This window comes from Eptesicus fuscus, chromosome 6 (genome assembly GCF_027574615.1).
Source record: "Eptesicus fuscus isolate TK198812 chromosome 6, DD_ASM_mEF_20220401, whole genome shotgun sequence".
Classification (NCBI taxonomy): Eukaryota; Metazoa; Chordata; class Mammalia; order Chiroptera; family Vespertilionidae; genus Eptesicus; species Eptesicus fuscus.
This window is the reverse complement of record NC_072478.1, coordinates 45034190-45055605: the sequence shown is the minus strand read 5'-3', so window position 1 is coordinate 45055605 and position 21416 is coordinate 45034190. Positions and strand designations below refer to the sequence as shown.

General features: G+C 34.4%; 1 long non-coding RNA gene across 2 annotated transcripts in view; it reads right to left on the bottom strand.

Annotated features, from left to right (window-relative positions):
• Positions 1-21416, bottom strand: part of LOC129149320 (uncharacterized) — a 251282-nt gene that overhangs the window by 183402 nt on the left and 46464 nt on the right. The window contains exon 2 of one of the 2 annotated variants that reach the window (XR_008556237.1): positions 19183-19238. This is a non-coding gene — a long non-coding RNA (uncharacterized LOC129149320). The remainder of the gene's footprint in view (positions 1-19182; positions 19239-21416) is intronic. The other variant, XR_008556236.1, reaches the window with a different exon arrangement.

Here is a 21416-nt window from a genome sequence, read left to right as displayed (position 1 = left end):
GCTTAGTCCAATGCCTGATAAACAGCAAATATTCAATCAATGTCAACACACCTATAACATCTGTAAGTATGTTATATAGTCTCATTATTACATATACCACCATTGGACTATCCTGCATGATCTTTTGAAACTTTTGCTTTTCTGTGGTGCCTTTCAAAAATATATATAAATATGTGCCTTTCATACTCATGTTCATTCTGTTTTCTCAATTCAACTATATATTATTTTTAGATAAATATTGTATCTTTGAAATTCATCAAATCTATGAAAATTATGATAAAATATTATAATGGGACCTCTAGCCAAGAAGTTCACTTTAAAATATGGCATGTATTTCATGACCTAAATATGATAATATGGAGTATCAAATAGATTATTAAAGCCACAGAATTTTGTAAAAGAAGCTTTGCCAGAGGAAAGGAACAGCCTTTTGAACCCTTAGGTAAAAATGGAATAATTAACATTTAAAACATACCAGCCATGTGTTCATTATTTCCTGTCAGTGACTTTTAACAACACTGTCATTAAAATTACAGGTGCTGGAAAGTCACCAGGCTTATTCTGGTGGCCTGGAAGTTGAATTCTTGAGCAATGGTATGCTTGGTCTCAGCCCTCTTTTTAAACAGGTGAGTTAGATGAAAGAGAACATAAAGGCTCAGTGTAAAATCATCAATAGAAAATTGGGGAGGAAAAATATTAAATGAAGCCATGACTACCTGAATTTAAGTGTGTGTGTGTGTGTGTGTGTGTGTGTGTGTGTGTGTGTATTCTCCAACTCATAGATATGTCTATTTGAATAGATATACTAGTACTTCTTTCACACATTACCAATTTAAAATATCAAACATATGTAAATCCCCAAATTGGTAAAACAGAATTGGTCCTTTTTAAAAATCTTTGATGTTTAGAAATTTTTATTCATAGAAGAATCTATAGAAAGAGAGACCTTTTCTTTCCCATCATTCAGCTGAAGGCAGGGAGCATAGCTCGCATTAGCATGCAGAGCCATTTGCTGACAAAGTGACTCCCCTTATTCAACAGTTTTAATTACAAAAGACTATTAAGAGAGCAGGACTTTACTGAAGCCACCTAATACTTCCATGCACAGTTTGTTTTATTAGTGTCTTTAATGCCTAAGGATGGCATCCGTTAATTTTTAATACTTGAATTCTCTCACTGAATGAAAAATTAGATAAACATTGGTTTGCGATGATTCTTTGATGCAATTTTCTGCCCTCAGATTACAGGTCAATGCTCTACTTCTCAACTTTCATAGTAGTACATCTTCCCCTGGTAAGGGGAGGATATAAAGTCTTAGGCATTAAACAAATATTGCATTAATGTGTATTTGTTTTCTAGCCTCTCTTTGGGCTATTAACCACATAGAATGATTTATGCTACATGTAAACTAGAAATGTGTTTGTAAAATCTGACATATGTTTCATACTTTTCAAAATCAGTAATGAAATAATAAGAAAATATTAAACACTAAAAGTGGAAGAAAATGTCAGAAATGTGCCTTAAAAACCCTTATTCATACTGTCTAAAATACTGTTAAAGTCTTACATCAAAGTTAGAGATAATACCCTGGCCAGGTAGCTCAGTTGATTAGAGCATTGTCCTAATATGCCAAGGTTGCAGGTTTGATCTCAGGTCAAAGCACATATAAGAAGCAATCAATTAATGCATAAATAAGTGGAACAACAAACAAATCTCTCTCTCTCTCTCTCTCTCTCTCTCTCTCTCTCTCTCTCTCTCTCTCTCTCTCTCTCTCAATAAGTAAAAAGAAGTAATAGTAAAGAAGGAAATATTGTAAAACACACACACAAATAGAATTAAAGATAAATCAAATGTAATTAACTCTATGTTATTCAAAGTGATGAAGAAATACAGAGGCATGAATAAATTTAAAACATAAATAATAAAATAAAGATTTCCCTCATCATTTTAATTTGAATTCAAAATATATGGAAGGATTTTCTACATATATACATTTATGATTAAACTTTGTCCAGCCATATTAAATTAATATGTTGATGGTTTATGGTAACTTATAATTATATTGGTTGATAAAAAATGAATATAAAATATACTACATATTTAACATCTACAGATGACTTAGCCTGGATTGTACTATGCACCATACAGGCAAAAGCAAAAATTTAGCTTTACTCAAAGTATAGAAGGTAACAGTAAGGTATTTTAAACATTTAAAATTAAAGTCGCCTTCTGAGAATTTCATTTGGGGAAAAATTATCTCTAGAAGTAATGTTTTTTAATAGATTATACATCAAAATATATTTGAGTGAACCTCAATAAACCTCTAAGGACCAGACAGTGTCCTCTAATAAATCAAGTCATCATAAAGTCAAGAAAGAGGAGCCCCAAATTCCTCACCATGTTTCCTACATCAGCAAGATCCAATTGGGTATTTTTAGTACCACTCTTCTAAAGAACCACTGGTGATTATAAGATGATGATAGCATTAGATTTTGTGATTATCTACTAAACACCACTTTTTCTGATGTGTATTACCAAGGACCAATTTAAAATCAAATTTTCTTCCACTTAGAGGGAGTGACTTTTGCTGACATGTACACATAAGGAACTGTTTGATATTGAAATTGGGACTCAAAAGAACTGTTGGCCCAGAAAGAAACTCACTACAGACTGATTCATTTGCCTCTCAGCATAACCTATATTGCTTGTCTCATTTTCGGTTCTTATAAGTGTATTTCTAGTAGCACATGATCTCGCTCATCTAGGGGAAATGATGAACAACATAGACTGATGAACAAGAACAGACCCAGAGACAAGGAAGCATAGATCAGACTGTCGGACCTCAGAGGGATGGTAGGGGAGGGTGGGGGTAGAGGGGAGAGATCAACCAAAGGACTTGTGTGCATACATATGAGCCTAACCAGTGGTCATGGACAACAGGGGGGTGGGGGCATGCGTGGGGAGGGGTTTGGGATGGGAATGGGGGGATGAGGACAAATATGTGATCCCTTAATCAATAAAGAAATTAAAAAAAAATACGTAGCAAAAAAAAAAAAAAAGAAAGATTACAACAAAATCAATCTTCAGCTAGAATGTGCTATTTAAACAAGATATTATCACATTTTACTGGATTTAGCAGTTTATGGGGCGATGTCCCTGCTGAACTCAGAGTGTTTGAAAAACAGAGTATTTCATGGTTCTCTGGGAATCTACTCAAACCTAGTTGAGGCACTTGTGTCTAAGAAGCACTTGGTCTTTGTTAAAAAATCCCTCTGTCTCTTCATTTCACTGCAGAATTAAAGTATTTCATATTTTGTAAGCAATATAACACTCGAATTCAGTAAACATCAAATTCAAATGGTGATGTTTTTAATAACAGAAATCACATGTCTAAGATTTGGATACACACACACACACACACACACACACACACACTGAGTGGCCAGATTATTATGATCTCATGTACACACACACACACACACACACTGAGTGGCCAGATTATTATGATCTCTGAATGCATAATAATCTGGCCACTCAGTGTGTGTGTGTGTGTATATGTGTGTATATATATATATATATATATATATATTTTTTTTTTTTTTACCTTACCATACCCCTTTTTAAAAAGTAAGAGTATATGCAATCAAAATCTACTCCAGAATAAGTGCTTAGTCCAATAGTTATTTAATCTTAAAGTCTGTACAGTCTTAAAACTAGAACTTGGCATGGGTGCAGCATGAGCAGATGTTAATGGGAGTTCCAGAATAGGATAGACACTTAAAGATATTGAGTGATTCAGTGCACTGATTCTGCAAGCTGCTGTCAGAAAGCTGAAAGGCTCTATGGCCTTTCTGTGTATTGCTGTTTTCAGCAATAAAATTTGCATTTTAATCTGTAGGGATGTTCATATCTTTCTGCCAGCTAGTATCAGCATCCTGTCCAGAATCATCAAACTAGGAGCATGATGGTCTTGACAAATATTTTCATTTCACTTAGCAAATATTTCTTCCATCACTGAAAAGTTAACGCCTCCATAACCAGAACTTATATTACTTTGGAGTGTCTACAAAACTTCATTCAAACAAACAAAAGTGATTTCATGAGGAATTATATTGCCATAACAAATCAACAGTTTGAATAAGGGAATAGTCATAGGAGTCTCCCTAGCATCTGGAACACATAGAATTCAAAGTGCTCAAAGGGGAAAACACTGTCCTTAGTTATGTTTGCTCACTTTAGTGGAAATTACACATGCATATCTGAGTAGAAGCAGTTCCTGCTCAACTTACTGAAAATTCTAATTAGAGAGATCCATACAGTGCTCATCCAATTATACCTATGGACTTCCTAAAACCACTGTGTGAGCAGGAATATAAATTAACAGGGGTTGTCTAAAAATAAATACAAAAAGATATCACAACATTGGAAGAAAGATTAGTTATTAACTTACTAATACTTTTAGTTGCTGGAGGGATATTTAAAATGAGATTTAAAAGAGAACAAAATAGATTATCTGCTTCATTTTCTCAAAAGAAAAAAAAATGTTTTCCAAGAGTATCCCTGGACAAAATGCCCCGAAGGAAGCTATTCTAAATTCCATAAATGTTTTGAAAATATCCTTTTACTTTCTGATATTTAAATAAAAAATAAGAACAAATTACACAAATGTAAACATGAAACTTTATAGTGCTTAATAGTACTGTATTATATGGTTGTTGACCTCACAAAGTGAAGTGACAATCTTTGTTCAAACAACAACAAATTGTAGAGATAAAATTTTTACAGTCTCCCATGTTTCATCCTTAGAAAAAGTCTGAGAAAAATTTGATGCAAATATTATAAACTAGAGGCCCAGTGCACAAAAATTCTGCACTTCGGGGGGGGGGTGTCCCTCAGCCTGGCCTGCACCCTATCACAGTCCGGGACCACTCGGGGGATGTCCACCTGCCAGCTTAGGTCCACTCCCTGGGGGATCAGGCCTAAGCTGGCAGTCAGACATCCCTCTGGCAGCCTGGGAGTCCTCTGGGGATGTCTGACTGATGGCTTAGGCGAGTGGGCTTAAGCCATAGTCGGACATCCTTAGCGCTGCCGTGGAGGCGGGTGAGGCTCCTGCCACCACCGCTACACTGGCCAGCCATGAGCCGGCTTCTGGCTGAGCAGCGGTCCCCTGTGGAAGCGCACTGAACATGAGGACTCAGCTCCTGCATTGAGCATCTTCCTCCTGGTGGTCAGTGTATGTCATAGCAACCTGTTGTTCCAGGTCGTTCCACCATTATTGTCAATTTGCATATTACCCTTTTAATAGATAGGATAAACATATAGGTAGATGATAGAGTGATAGATAATTATAGATAGATAAATAGACAGGAAGGGATTATCGATGTCTGTTTTAGAAAATGCCAATTGTGTCCACTTTAATAATCCTTTTTTAAACTTAAATCTTGATGACTTTTTCCTCTTTCTGTATATCTTACTCATGGTCTCCTTCACCCTGTTGTTTATCAACATAACTTAAAAATATCAGAGGATAATCATGGTAATAATAGTGAATATAATGATTATAACATAATATTTTTAAAATCCTATGTTCTTGTACATGCTGCCATTTATAAAGTACCCACAATTTGTATTATAAAATTCCACTATGTCTATATTTTCAAAATATATGAAACATAAAAATTTATCAATTTAGATGGACACATTCAAATTGTGTATCAGACAAATGTGGATTGTCTTATAATCCAGAAATTTCAAAAGGAAGAACGAGAGATAATAAACAAAGGGAGAAATGAAATAATAATTCTTCCTCTAGGGTAAAGACTTTCTTAAGTTAAAAATTAATGTGATTGTAATAAAAATGGTATAATTAATTCTACTTGGAAAAATCCATCTATCCATAATGAATCTGGAGATCTCAAAAGTATCAAGCAAAAAATGAAATTATTTGAAGATGAAGGAGTCAAGGGGACAGTATTTGAAATTACATTATAACTAATTCTCGTCAAGACTCATCTAGAGTAGTTAAAAAGAACTTTATCAGCAGCTGGAAATTACTAAAAATATACTTCAGATCTTATGGCACAAATGACAAATTTATATGCAAGCATCATAATAAAGTTACATACTATTATTTTATATGTTATAACTGATAAATATTCTTCACTTATGTGGAACTTACATTTTGTGTATTTTGCAGCTAATAATGTGTATCAAAATGATAATGCACATGGAAGCTTATAGTTCAGTTATATTTTGTATTCTATATGTTTATGTTATTTTCAAAACACCTTTAATATTTAGTAAATGTTAAACAACACACTGATATTACTACTGATAAACATTGATACTGTTACCTTGCCCTGGTAATGCAATAATTAAATAATAATAATAGGATTGGAAACGGAAAAGATAAAAAAGCATACAAGGACAAAGGGGAAGGAGGTTAAATATAATTTTTTATGTTATATCATTATAAAATTTACAAAACACTTTTATCAATAATTTCCTTTAAACCAAATTATTCAATATCTAATACATCTCAGTAACCCTGTGACAGAATCATAAACTCACCTTCATATCACTGGAAATAACATTTATTCAAAAACCTCAATACCTGATATCCCCTGTTACATCAATGCTTCTTTTCCTTCCAACTTCCTCTTTCTTTTATTTCTAATTTATATATTTATTTACAATATACTTATTTCTCATTCTTGGTACTTATCTAGAGTCAATATAATAAAGAATTTTTGCTTCACTTGCCTTTATAATTTGTAGAGGAAAGAAAGCAATGATCAATAAATGGTACTATTAATCTATTTAACTATTATGAAATCCAAATGGACAACAATACACTCCTGAAGAAGAGGTCACTAAGAACCAAGTGAGATTCTTAAAATAGAATTAATGATAGACTCTTTAGTAATGCCTAATACAGTGGTTCTCAACCTTTCTAATGCCGTGACCCTTTAATACAGTTCCTCATGTTGTGGTGACCCCCAACCATAAAATTATTTTCATTGCTACTTCATAACTGTAATTTTCTTACTGTTAATGAATCATAATGTAAATATCTGTGTTTTCTGATGGTCTTAGGCGACCCTGCTAGCGGTTCTCAACCCGTGGGTCATGACCCACAGGTTGAGAACCGATGCTGTAGAGCCTAAGACCATTGGAAAACACAGATATTTACATTATGATTCATTAACAGTAAGAAAATTACAGTTATATAATGAAAATAATTTTATGGTTGGGGGTCACCACAACATGAGGAACTGTATTAAAGGGTCGTGGCATTAGAAAGGTTGAGAACCACTGGCCTAATAGTTCTGAACACTGATTATGAAGCTAAAAGTACTTCATTATCTCAGTGAAGCACACAGATTTTGAGGTAAGTAGTTGATGGGAAAAGAGAGAAGAAAGGATAAGAGTAAAAGAGAGTAAGGAAGAGTAGAAGATGAAATGACAAAGAAGAGACTTTAAAACTCTCTAAAGGTCTCTTCTGGAGATGAGCGAGAGATGTTCATAAGGATACAACTTACTGGGAGGGGAAGCATGCAGAATATTGGTAATAAAATTGTTGGTGTCTTTTTCATATTAAAAGAATAGGAATCACAGATTGAGAATTTTGTGAATATATCACCAATAGCAAGGCAACAGGCAGAAGAAAATAACATATTCACTCAACTCATCTTATTCATAATATAACATGGAGGAAAAACTGTCAATTTACCATATTATTCCATAAAATGAAAAGGCTAATATTTCTACTAAAAAAGATATTGTCATATTGGGCAAAAAAGAAATAACTTCACTTCTAACATTTACATATAACATCCTATCTAATAAAAGAGTGATATGTAAATTGACCATCACTCCAACAGACAAGATGACTGCCCCCATGTGGTCAAAGATGGCTGCACCCATGTGGTCAAAGATGGCTTCCCCCATGTGGACACAAGATGGCCACCACAAGATGGCCTGCAGGGGAGGGCAGTTGTGGATGATCAGGCCAGAAGGAGAGGGCAGTTAGGGGTGACCGGGCTGGCAGAGGAGCAGTTAGTCGTCAATCAGGCTGGCAGGGGAGTGGTTAGAGGGTGATCAGGCTGGCAAGCAGAAGCGGTTAGGGGCAATCAGGCAGGCAGGCAGGCGAGCAGTTGGGAGCCAGTAGTCCTGGATTGTGAGAGAGATGTCCGACTGATTGGGTCTAAATGGGCAGTCGGACATCCCTCAAGGGGTCCCAGATTGGGGTGAGGGACAGCCCCCCCACCACCCCATGCATGAATTTCGTGCACCAGGCCTCTAATCTTAAATGATGTGATAAAACATATACTGGCTATAAGTAACATGGGCATCGGGTATTGCTTCTTTGGTGCAACACCATCCTATTCATTCATTCTCTCTTAGTATAGCAGTGACTGGAAAGGGCAAAACACATTTCCCTTCCTCTCTTGCAATTAGAGTTCTGATGTCACACAACTTCTGTGGATGAGTTGCAATGGCACAGAATTTAGAAGTGAGGTAAATGCCATCTCCTTGCAGATGTGATTTCTGGCAAACGAATTTTAATAGCTATGAGTATATTTATTTATTTATTTACTTATTTACTTATTTATTTGGTTACTGGGCACTAATTCCAGAGTCTGAATTAGTTGGTTAGTTGGTTAGTTTGTTATTTTGGTTACTTGGTACTAATTCCAGAGCATGAGTAGTTGTAGTGAAAGTGGAAGTAGAAGCAGTTTCCTAGGTTCCAGATGGCCACTTGGGTCAGGTAACTTAGATACAATAGTCTAGTGGTAATCCTTAACTTCCCCTCACTTACCCTTTCACTCATGTTTAATCACCAAGTTCCTTTCAAATACCAACAGTGGTCTTCTACATTGAACTATGATAGATACAAAGGAGAAAAAAGAGGCCAGGAAAACACAAGTGAAAGGAAAGCAATAGATAAAGAACTAATCAGGATGAAAAACTATATTATATAATTGTTTTTTTATATCATTGTACAAATTATATAATGCAAGAATGCGTGAGGATGACACTTGCCTCACCTCCAAATTCCATGCAATTGTGTTATATTCACTGTAGTAGCTATTCATAGCTACAAAAGAGACAAGAAAATGTGTTTTAACCTTTCTAGCCACTGCCATAGCAGGGGAGGAAGGCATTGATGGGAATGAGTTCCAGTGAAACAAACATCACCTCATACACCTATACATATGCTTCTTATATCAAACCTTTTTATCACTTTATTTTGGAATGCTTTGTATAAATATCATACAACTGAAGTTCATGTTGAACAATTTCTATTTTAATAAGAAAATTTAGAATTTAACATAATACACACATATATAATTTTATGTATACTTATAGAAGCATAAAAATATATAACTTTTCTGTAGTGCATGTTTATGAAAATTTACAAATAATTTAAATATTGCATGTACTTGTTTGCAATAAAATATTTAAAACATTTTCAGAACTAACTTTTTCAAGACATTATCTGATCTTGACAAGTTCCATTTTGAAATAAAAAGATGTGGGACAAAGAATTTTACTATTTAGAAATGAAGAATCCATTCTTTTTATTAAATCCTCATCCAAGGATGTGTTTTTATTGATTTTTAGAGAGAGAAACAATGATGCAAGAGAGAAATATTAATTGGCTGCCTGCTGCAAGAGCCCTGCCCAGGGCTCAGGCCTGCAACCTGGGTACTTGTTCTGACTGGGAATGGGACCAGTGACCCTTCAGTACACAGGAGGATGCTCCAACCAACAGAGTCTACCAGCCATGACCAAGAGGCCATTCTTAAATAACTTAGACTAAGTAAATAAAAATAATACTAGAAAATTAAAATATCTGGTTAGCTCTAAAAAGAAGCAAATTTCATAGAAAAAAAAAAGATTTATTACAATGAGAAATTAAAACACATAGTTTTTAATGCTTTTGTCATAAAGGAACCAAAACTGAAAATAAATAAATTTAAATTTAGTACTTGTGATCATTCCCCTTGACACTCTGTTCTTCCTTGGCAGAAAAGAATCCTTGTTGTTCTTTTCTTCCTTCTTTTTTGGAGCAAAAATTTGCCCTGCCTCAGGGAACGAATCACAATCAGTTCAAACCTGCAAAGCCTATGGGCCAAACCTGGCCCACTGCCTACTCTTATTAAGTCAACTATGTTGGACAGCAGCCATGTTCTATCACAGCTTAGTAGTTGCAACAGAGACTATTGGACTCTTAATGCCTAAAGTACAGCTCTCTGGCCCTGTACATAAGAAGTCTGCCAATGCATGCTTTAAGCCATTTTTTATAATTCTGTTCTTTTTGCCTGAGGTTTAGAATCCATGCCTCCTTTGAATCAGAACTGATTACATGAGAGTTCTCTGGACAATAGGACCTAAGCGCTTGTCTTATGGAAGGCCTCTGGAAATAATATTTTGACTAGAAAAGACAGAGGCAGAAGCAAGAAAAAAGTTAATGGCTTCACATTTCTCCCTTTCTTCCTTTCTTGAATTTCCTCAAACTGTGACAGCAATATAATAGCACAAGGCAACAATCATGAGAAGAACATTACCCAATCATTGTCATCATGAACAACAATAATGTCATATCAAAGACAGCAGGTTAATAAAATACTGTTTGGCCCCTGATTTCGTAGATGTACTCCTTGCCCAGCTTTTTGTTCTTTCCACTTAAATGCATTGTTTATAAAATAATTTTGTCTTTTTTAAAGCAATATTATTTTTGCACATCCTTTGTGTAAAAATAGAATGTAGCCTAAGGGTTTTTACAGTCCATGATATATTTATTTATTTGATCATGTTAAAAATCCCCCATTAGAATTTAAACTTAATGAGGACAAAGAAAATGTCTATTTTGTTTATCATGATATCCCTGATTCACGGAATAGTGCCTAGAATGTGGCAGTCCCTCAAACAACCTTAACATTTCTCTATATGTAATAATGTGTTACATATTATAACAAGAAATTTGGAAATCTAAAAGAGAATATTTCTTGTAACACATATATTACCACAATTATCTCAGAAACTAGCAAACTTGATTAGACTAATTAATGTAGGAAAACTAGAAGAAAAGGTTGAATATTTAATACTAGCTAATAAAAACTTATGGTTCCAGGAACCTGTTAATAGACAGCCAGAAATCATTCCCACTGCAAATCTCTAGAGATGTCACATACAATTTTAACATTTCTTTAAATACATAGCTTTAAACAAAAAGTAACTAGATTAAAACCCTTGGTGCCAGAAATATAGAGGAACAGAAAAAAAGTTTGGTCAGCATATAGTTGAGGGAGGGTATTGGCTACTTTGGGATGGGACAAAGGGTCGGTATTGACTTGAGCTCATGAGAGGTGCAAGTTGTAAGACAAAAATACTTGAAGGGCTCCATAAAGGATGGGCTTATAAAAGAGTAAACAATGTAAATGGACCTATCTACCAGCAAAGAAAGACTATATAGTATTTCTCTGTAGTCTCTAGATTGAAAAAAAATCTCTCCAGGTAATTGGTAATCATGAGCTGTACCACAGGTGGTTTTGAAGTTAGAATGTATGCCCTACTTACTGGCATCGAATGGCCAAGTTGAGCAATTATCATAAAAATCAGTTCCTGAAACCCAGTGGGAGTGGCTCAGTTGGTTAAAGACTGTGCCATGCACAGAAAGGTTGCTGGTTCAATGTGCAGTCAGGACACATGCCTGGGGTGGGAGCTCAGTTCCTGGTAGGGGGCATACAGGAAGCAGCCAATTGATGTCTTGCTCTCACATTGATGTTTCTCATTTTGTTTCCCTTCCTCTTTCTCTAAAAATCAAAAAAATATTTTGAAAAAAGAATAAGGACTTTAATTTTCTAAATCCCCCAGAAGTAATTAAATACTTTATAACTTAGAATTCAGTGAAATACACATTTATTTTATTAAATTGAAAAAAATAATTGTTTTATTTGGAACCCAAAAGAATTAAAGTACAAATCCAAATATGTTCATCTTGAACTAAATCCCAAAGACATTGAAAACCAGCATCAATCCTCTGCAGTTCTAAATGCTTGTTCTCAGCCCCTGGCACCTCAACTAGATCCCCTGGGAAAATGAAATTGCCTCAACACTGCAGTCTGGGCTGCTTTTTCTAGAATAATGTCTTCAAGACAGTGAAAGTTGAATCAGTTCAACAGTAAGTCTTTCACGTTTGCTTTTTAAAAAAAGTCCAAAATGTTAACCAAAATCTGCAAGACTATCAGAGTACTGATCTCATATTCACAAAATTTAGAAAAACAGCTTTTGGAGAAGTTATCCCCAGACAAATTTTGTTCGTTGAACCTGGTATTATATTTGGGTTTGCCAGATATCAGAGCAGAAGTAGATTTATGCAGTAAATGTTTCTTCTTAGAAGGAATGTAGTTAGAGAAAACCTTGTTTTCAGCTTTTCCAGGATCACTGTGTATTTTTTTTTTTAATTCATTGTGTCTCTTTGTCTTTCCTGCCTTGCTGATTCTGAACCAACTTAAACTTCACCATCTGCTTTCTCCTTTTACTTCTGAACTGCTAAGGGCTTCTGGAGTAATTCACAAAACTATATCAATAGCTTCTGCTACAGTTCCTGGTTTCCAACCTCTAGTGACTTATTACAGCTCCATCTGCCAAACTTTTACTTTTTGCATGTCCCTCCAAACATTAATCCATATGTTTTCTGAATATTCAAGCTGAAAATTCCATACTCTAACACTTTCTAAATTGCCTGACTTTGTATTTTAGGAAGAAATTATAACACACAACATACACAAAAATATCTAGGAATGAATCCATATATTTGCATTTTTTGTGTGAAAAACTTTTCAAATGCCATGGATTTTCCTCATAAGGCCAGTTTTGTTTTGTTTTTTTTAAATATAAAAATTGGTAAGAAAGTAGGGATGATGAATTATTTAGGCTTATATCACCACTTTCACATTAAGAAACATATATGTAATTACATGTATAATATCAAGATTGGAACTATAAACACTCAAAAATTTTTCTCTTAGTTGAATTAAACAGATATAACGTTTCACATACTAATTTTGCACATTAATCCTATTTTATAATATTATCAAGATACTCAACCAGGCATTGCTATTTTAGCTAAATGGTTGTAGTTTATTCCATATTATGTTCCTCTACTTTCCTTATAGGAGTCTTTTACTCTGTATCCCTGTTCTAGAACACACACACACACACACAGACACACACACACACACACACACACACACACACACACACACACAACTTTTGCTTTATAATGCCTATTCACTGAAGAACAGGGCAATAACAGGGAAGTTGGCCTTCACACATGAAAGTCTGTTCTGTTCTGACCAGTTGGTTCAGACACTATGAATCTCTGTCATACCCTAGATTTAAAACTACCAGGATCAATACCCATAACATTCTGGTGGTACCAAGTGTGCCTATCTATAAAGAGAGCTTGCAAAGGGCCAGCAGCAACTCCCAGATAATAAAACTGTCCATTCAACAACTTTCTCAGAAAAGAAAAACCAGTAACTTCTATTATTCCATCTATAATTGCTCAGCTTTCTATAGTAAAAGAAAGTAACTGGAAAGATCTTGGAAAGGATAAATGAGTCTATCTCTGATGTCAGCTACAGAGGTAAAAGCTAATATGTATCCAAAGACTGCCTCCTGCCTGCTGTTTTCTTCTTGTCCAGAAACCCATACAAATCATACGTAGGTTTCTGAAATTTCTCTACCACATACAATTCTCTAGTTCCAAGACATATTTTTCCACTATAGGGAGAGAGGAAGGAGGTGAGGAAAATGTCTATTGTCCTATTGATGGAGGATTCATTTACCTTTTGCAAATATTGTCCTAAAGCTTATAGTTCAATTTCTTTCAACATTACACACCAGAGACATTTCTAATGTAGCCCTTTAGCTTCTACATTTTGCAGGAAAAAAAATTATCTGAAGGGATTACTTGAATATAATAATATATAGGGCCTAAAATTATTACACATATTTTCACATCATATTTTTTTTACATAACATTTAAAAAATTGATGGGTGAGTTGTACAACTTTTAACCTCTTAGAGTATGCTCAAAATAGGGTCTGAGTTTTAAAAGTAACTTTCATTGTAATTGCGGCAGGATAGTAAGAAGCTTTGGAAATTTCTTGGCAAGTGGGATGAGGGAAACTGAGACAAGATAATTAAACAAGACTGAGCGAATTAACAACCTGCTAATAAATAGCAAGATATTATCTTCCCTAACCAAGGACACTTAGAAGATGGCTTACAGCTCTCCTCCCCAACCAGAGAGTGAGTAGCTTAAATCATTTTCATCAAGGAGAGAAATAACAGAGACCCAGTTAGTGCCATTAGTAACGGATGAAGTCAGGGAAATAAATATCAAAAACCTAATTAGAGCCAGACAGACTCTAGATAAAAGCAAAGCAGTGACGCTGAGAAGAGAATGATCCCAAACTCTCCTATATGCTCATTTTGATGCATCAGCATATAAAAGAACACACCTGGAGAGCTATTCAATAGTCTGTTAAGACCCTCCCCTAAAACCCCTGCCTTTAGAAAAACAGATAAGAACCCTCAAGACAAAGGACCTACTGCACACTCTCCTTGGAGCATGCCTCTGCTTCTCATTTTCTTGGGTGTGTACTTTTACTTTCTTTCTCCTCAACTCCAAGGGTCCCCATGAGACTTGCAACCAGAAGCAGGGGCAGCAGCAGCTCATACCAAACTACCCCCTGAACCTATCTCCGAAGGCTCTCCTTTTGCCTCTGTAACTTCCTTTCCTGAGTCCACACAGCCCAGCCTGGCTCATTCCTGTTGCTGTGATCTTGCCTCTTCTGTCTTAAGACTTTCCTTTGTATCACTGTCCCTGGCTTTAATACACGTACTCTCAAAACCATCTGGACTCCTATCATGAATCCTTTCTTACATGAAGTCAAGAGCCGACACATTCCAGACTGTGCCAGGCAGACCTGCCTGGGGGCCAGTCACTATTGGGTGATATACTGACTTGATTTTGTTAATTAACTGTTCTGTGACAAAGTCATCAAACTAATCCCCAAAGATCTTTTTAACTGTGTCTATTAGACATTAATAGAAATGATTAATGATATTCTGATTTTTTTTTACCCATATCGAGTCTTCTTATACTTATAATGATTGTCATGATGTGACTAATTCATTAATAATAAAAAAATCAGGAAACATATAATATAGTGCTGGAAGAGCCCTGAGAGATCATGGTGTAATCACTGAATGTAGTTAAGAAAACTACAACTAAGTAAGAAACTAGTTAATTAATGGTAAAACTTAGTCCCCTGATACATTGTCAAATGCTCTTTTCAGTATGTATTGTTACTTTAAGCTGAGATTTTTGCCATATCCTTATTCCAAAATTGCCACTGTGTGTGTGTGTGTGTGTGTGTGTGTGTGTATTTACAGGAAAAGTAACATTTCAGTAAAATATCAACACCATTTGTTGTAATGAGTCCAAGTAGAAAAAATTTTTAAACTTTCAATTATATTAATCAAATATTTATTTAGTACCTAGTCATGTTTACTGTGCAACATTTCTCAAGGTACTCATAAAGACCCTGCCTGATTGGCATGAATGATACAACTAATTGTCTAAATTATGTTTTGAAGGCCTGGCATTGTTAGCAGCTCTGAATTACAGGCTAAATTTTAGACAAACCCTATATTTAGAGAGACACAGCCTATTTCCAAAGGTAAATGCCCATATTCCTGTGTTCCAATTTTTAACCTCTGTGACCCTAACTACCTGCGGATGAGTTAAACGTATTCATTTCGCCCTCTTTCCAAAGCTGCATACTGTTCTGACAGTATATTTGAGTAACTTATTGTTTCTGTATGTGGAGATTATTTAGCCCCTCAGGGTGGCCGTACAATGGTCATTACTCTGATGATGTTGAACTCCTTATTGATCTTTTCTTCCACTGAATGTGGAACTTCCTCTGAGAATTCTAATTTGCTCCAGCTCTGTGTGCTTGAATGTTATTTACCTCCTTTGAGTTGTAAAATGAGGAATTGAACTCTAGCTAGGTATTATCAAAGGCCATTCACTGGTTAGCTTTCCTAATCTCTAAGAAAAAGAAAAGTTAATAAAACTTGATTAAGTGATAAAAAATACATATCTACCTTTGATTTAACCGATCTGGCAATATTTCTCTGTAGAATGTGGTTATAATCATTTTTCTAATATCCAAGGGCATTTTGGGAATTTTGGTTTGCCTCTTTAACTTGTTGATCCATGTCCCATAAGACAGTGTGCTGAAGGACTAGGTAAGTTTTGTTGATAAAAATTAGGTTTATGTTACTATCTAAAATCAATGGTGTTTGTGTTTTTATGCTGAAGACTAACTCTAATCTAAGCCTTCTTTAGTATTACAAGCATTTTATAGAATCTTTCATGATCATCTTGAGAGTTGCTTTAAAGAACCATATCATTCATGTGAAATAGTTGATGAAATGTTTCCATGATAGTTGATAGTATTTTTGTTCTATTCTCTTTAAACACTGGCTAAGATATACAAAAACAATTTTAGAGATAACCACTGATATTGTGTTAGAACATTCAGTAAACTTCTGCAATAAAAACGTGCCTGCTGTCACACACATGTTTTTGTTCATAGACATAGCAATAGTATATATAGATGACTGGCATCAATATAGACATTGAAGAAGAACCTCAAGGATAATGTCTAAAAATCTGATGAAATATCTAGTCTGGGAAATGACTGATAAAATAATATGTTATATTATTATTTTGTAGATCAGAACATTTCATTATAATTTTGAATTTATATCTGAACATAGTGGTAGAATATTAGAAAAAAACAAAATATTAAATTTAAAAAATAAAACATAATTTGGTGATTTATTTTGGCTGAGATTCAAACAACTTAATCTTACACAAGTATACTGAATAAAAATGTAAAAAATCTTGTTGATTATTGTTTTGAAGTCAGTTTCATTTAGAAGCATGTGAAAATCATTAAAGTTGATTATGCATAATTAAATATTTAATAAATGATATTTTATTAAATAGATGTTCATCTTGAAAAAAGAGATTGATATTAGAGAGAGGTAGAAAGAAAGAAATAGAGGTAGAGAAAGAGAGAGAAAGAGTAAGGTGATTTTTTTTAGAGGACAGAAATACATGTAATATATTGCAGTTCAAATACAGTTAAAGATTATAAGGGTAGTTAGTTATAATGCCATTGTAATTATTATTTAACAGGAAAGAAAATAAAAGGAAAGACTAGACAATATAGGCATACCTATATAGGCATTTGCCAAAAAGCTACATTTAACATTCTCCAAGACTATTCCCTGCTGATTGATGGGAGAAGGGATTAGACAAAGACAGTCTAGATGCAGGCCCAGTAAGGTCTGAGCAATGTGGGAAGGTGCTTGCTTATCAGTCACTCCTGGGAAGCGAGTCAGGTGCCAGAATGGACATGGCCACTGCAAGTGTGTGAAACCTGAATATTTACTTTTTAAATATATTTTTATTAATTTCAGACAGGAAGGGAGAGGGAGAGAAAGATAGAAGCATTAATGATGAGAATCATTGATCGGCTACCTCCTCCACACCCCCTACTAGGGGTCAAGCCTACAACCCAGGCATGTGCTCTGATTGGGAATCCAACCTTGACCTCCTGGTTCATAGGTCGACACTCAACCACTGAGCAACACAGGCCTGGCCAAAACTTGAATATTTAAACTTCAAAAACAAGAAGCACGCCCTCTTCTCTCTCTCTCTCTCTCTCTCTCTCTCTCTCTCTCCTCTCTCTCTCTCTCTCTTTGGTGCACCAGGTCTCTGGCTCTCCTATGGCAGGGGACTGTGATCCACAATGGACTAATGGACTTTAACTAGCTTGGACGCTGAACGACACCCGCTATACCATGGAGGAGACACTCTGGATTGTGGCCCTACTTTTGGCTCTACCGGAGCCCCATCTGCACCTCTTTCAGGACTGGCTTAAGAAGGGGCAGGAGACACTGGAACCCAAAACATATGACTTCACACAACTAACGCCTTTTTCCACATCTCATTCTCCCATGGGGGCTTCTCAAAATTCTTATTTTAGAGGTACCCTAGGAACCAGAACCTCACGCCTACTCATGTCTGAGAGATCTGGCCCATTAATTCCTCTGGCAACAGGTAGAGACAGGTTTCTAAAATGATACGGGATAAGTAGAGTAATCAATAATGGAGAAGTAAGGAGAAAATAAACTATAATAGTCAGTTAACAGCTACCACACTTCACAGCTTGTTAAATCAAAATTGTGAAACATCTACCTGCATGCTACTTAGGAAATAATTTTAGTGACCCAGAATTTCTAAGAAAAATTTTCTGTTCATTATGTCTCATACATATTAATGATAGAGAAGAACATGCAGAGTTCTGGGTTTTGCATTCATTATGAATTCGATTCCATAAGGATAATGAAACATTTCTGGCAATATAATTCATAGTCATTTCACTTTTTTTATGTTCTTAAAATCACTTGGCCTATAGAAACAAAGCTTATTAGATCTTGCTTGAATGGTTATTACAAGAATACTTATTCTCTTGGATCATGTCTACAGATCTCAATTTTATTCAGTTATGCAGATTTATTTGAATCACAATTGCCCTTATATACCTTTTTATTCTACATGTGGAACATAAAATGGTTAAAAATTTTATTTTCTGACTACTTTTTAAAATGAAGCTCACATACACATGTAACTATCCCTACCCAAACATGTGTGTTTCTTATTTAAATGGAAACAAATTGAAATCTTATTTATAGCATGACCTTTTCACTATATGTGTCATACCACAAAATAAACCAAATGATGATGACAGAACATGTTTTTTCCCCCACAAAAAGTAATTATTAACTTGATATATTAAAATATACTTATGTGACATATTTTTACTATAATTTTCTTTTAAGTATTAAAAAAAGTGCAAGATGACTTATAAAGTACTTGATATCCCATATCAAATTCGTTTCACTAAAGAGGACACAAGAGAAAGAAGGAAAAAGAAAAAAATATATATATATGTACTCTTAGTGCTTTGAATTTCTCTACCTTATAAATGAAAGTTTTAGCATTCAATAAGTTCCTACCTTACCGAATTGCCTCATTTAATCCTCAAGATGACAGTTTGACGTAGATGGTAGCCCTATTGTAAAATTAGGGAAGTAAAGATGAGCCATAGAGAAAATAAGTAACATATCCAAATTATCTGGCTGTATAGTAACATACATAGAACATAAAATTGGAACATTACCTGAATCAAAAGTCCCACATTTTTTTATTATATTATAGCAAATCCTTTATGGAAGGAAGGAAGGGAGCTCTAACATGTGAACTTTGTAGTGTAGTATTTTAAGAAAAGCCAATGCTATATAGCATCTGGTTATTTCATTTGCTTTTTCTGATTATATATCCTGAGTGCTTATACATATATGTAATATATATTATTTTTGCCCAAATAATAATAAGAAGAAAAAATCTCACTGATGTATTTTATTTTTATGTAAAGGGGGTATTAACACAGGATAATTTTCTTTTAAATTTAATTTTGTTATATTTAGAAACAGAGAATATAACAGTGCCTGAACTCCAGTATTTTGAGTCACAGAGACCGTAATACAACCTAATTATAACATTTAGTGGGTATAAGACTTTGGCAAACTTTTTTAAGTCCTCTAAGTCATATTTTCTCTGTAAAGTGGAGTTACTAAAGACTTTTTCCAAAAGTTACAGAGAAAGTAAATGACTTGATACATACGAAGCACCTAGTATATCAACTATTATTATTGCTTTTATTAGCAGAAAGAATAAAACAGCCTTAAAATTACAAATAAATTCAATTAACTAAATATGCAAAAAACATGATCAATTTATTTTTATTTTTTTTTTTTTAAATATATTTTATTGATTTTTTACAGAGTTTTACAGAGAGGAAGGGAGAAGGATAGAGAGCTAGAAACATCGATGAGAGAGAATCATCGACCAGCTGCCTCCTGCACACCCCCTACCAGGGATGTGCCCGCAGCCAATGTACATGCCCTTGACCGGAATCGAACCTGGGACCTTTCAGTCTGCAGACCAACGCTCTATCCATTGAGCCAAACCGGTTTCGGCAAAACATGATCAATTTAAAATCATAAACAATTTATGAAAAACGTGTTTGATGTATTTCTTCTACATTTACTGTATGAGTACTTTGAAATATTGTTTTCCATTACTAATGAACTCCAAATATGTATGTTCAAATGAAAATATTTACTTAAAAACTTTCTGAACATTTAGAATTCCATCACAGAAAACTGTTTCGACTTGTATTTTTATTAATATTTTACTGTATTTCTAAAACTCTTTGGCTTCCTTTTAGAAAATATTCTCTATTATTCTCTTATGCCAAAGATGCTTTATACAATAATGGGGAACCAAAGGAATTTATTTCTTTAGTCATGGAAACTTATGAGTAGAATTAATCTATATTTTAAAGGTTCTATGTAAGATATTACAAATACAAATAATTTTTGTTAAGTGACTAAGTTTTCAAACCCCTTGCCAGAAGGCGTATTCATATTTATCTATGTTTATTGAGCAAAATGTTATGTCTTTTAAGCTAAAATATAATTAACCACCAATGCTGAATTAACTCATAAACTTTCTACAGGCATAGAGAATTCCTAATGTATTACATCATGTATGATGTCATATATTTTCGTGAATAAAAATTGTTATAGAGATTGTAAATATTAAATAAACTATAGAAATATTAAATTTATATACAAAAAATGGAAGAGGAATAGTAAGTAAAAATCCTAACTACATATTTTCTACAAAAAAAGTCTTTAAATATAAAGATTCAGAGGATTTGAAAGTAGAGAAATGAAGAAAGATATGTCATGCTAACATTAATCAAAGGAAAGCAAGAGTCACTTTAATAATTCCAGTCAAAATGGGCTTCAGAATAAAGAGAATTATCAAGTAGAAGAGGACATGTCGGCTTTTTGGTTAATTAGGCGTGTGAATTATTGATTATTAATTTGTGAAAAACATATTATGAACGTGTGCAACAGACTGTGTTTGTGAATTTATAAAGTTCTTCACACTGAGGCTCAGAAATGCTAAACCATTTCCCTAAACCAATTCAGGTAAATAAATGGAAAATTGGGTTAGCTTAATAGTGTTTTCTGACTAAAGTTGAGATATTCTTCATCCTGTAACTGCATTCCAATTAATTTCAAGATTGCTATCCCAGAGACTTGAACAATTCAGGAGCTCATGTGACTTGAAAAACTTCCTATGTCAAAATTATTACGCTCACCCATTGTGACTGTGT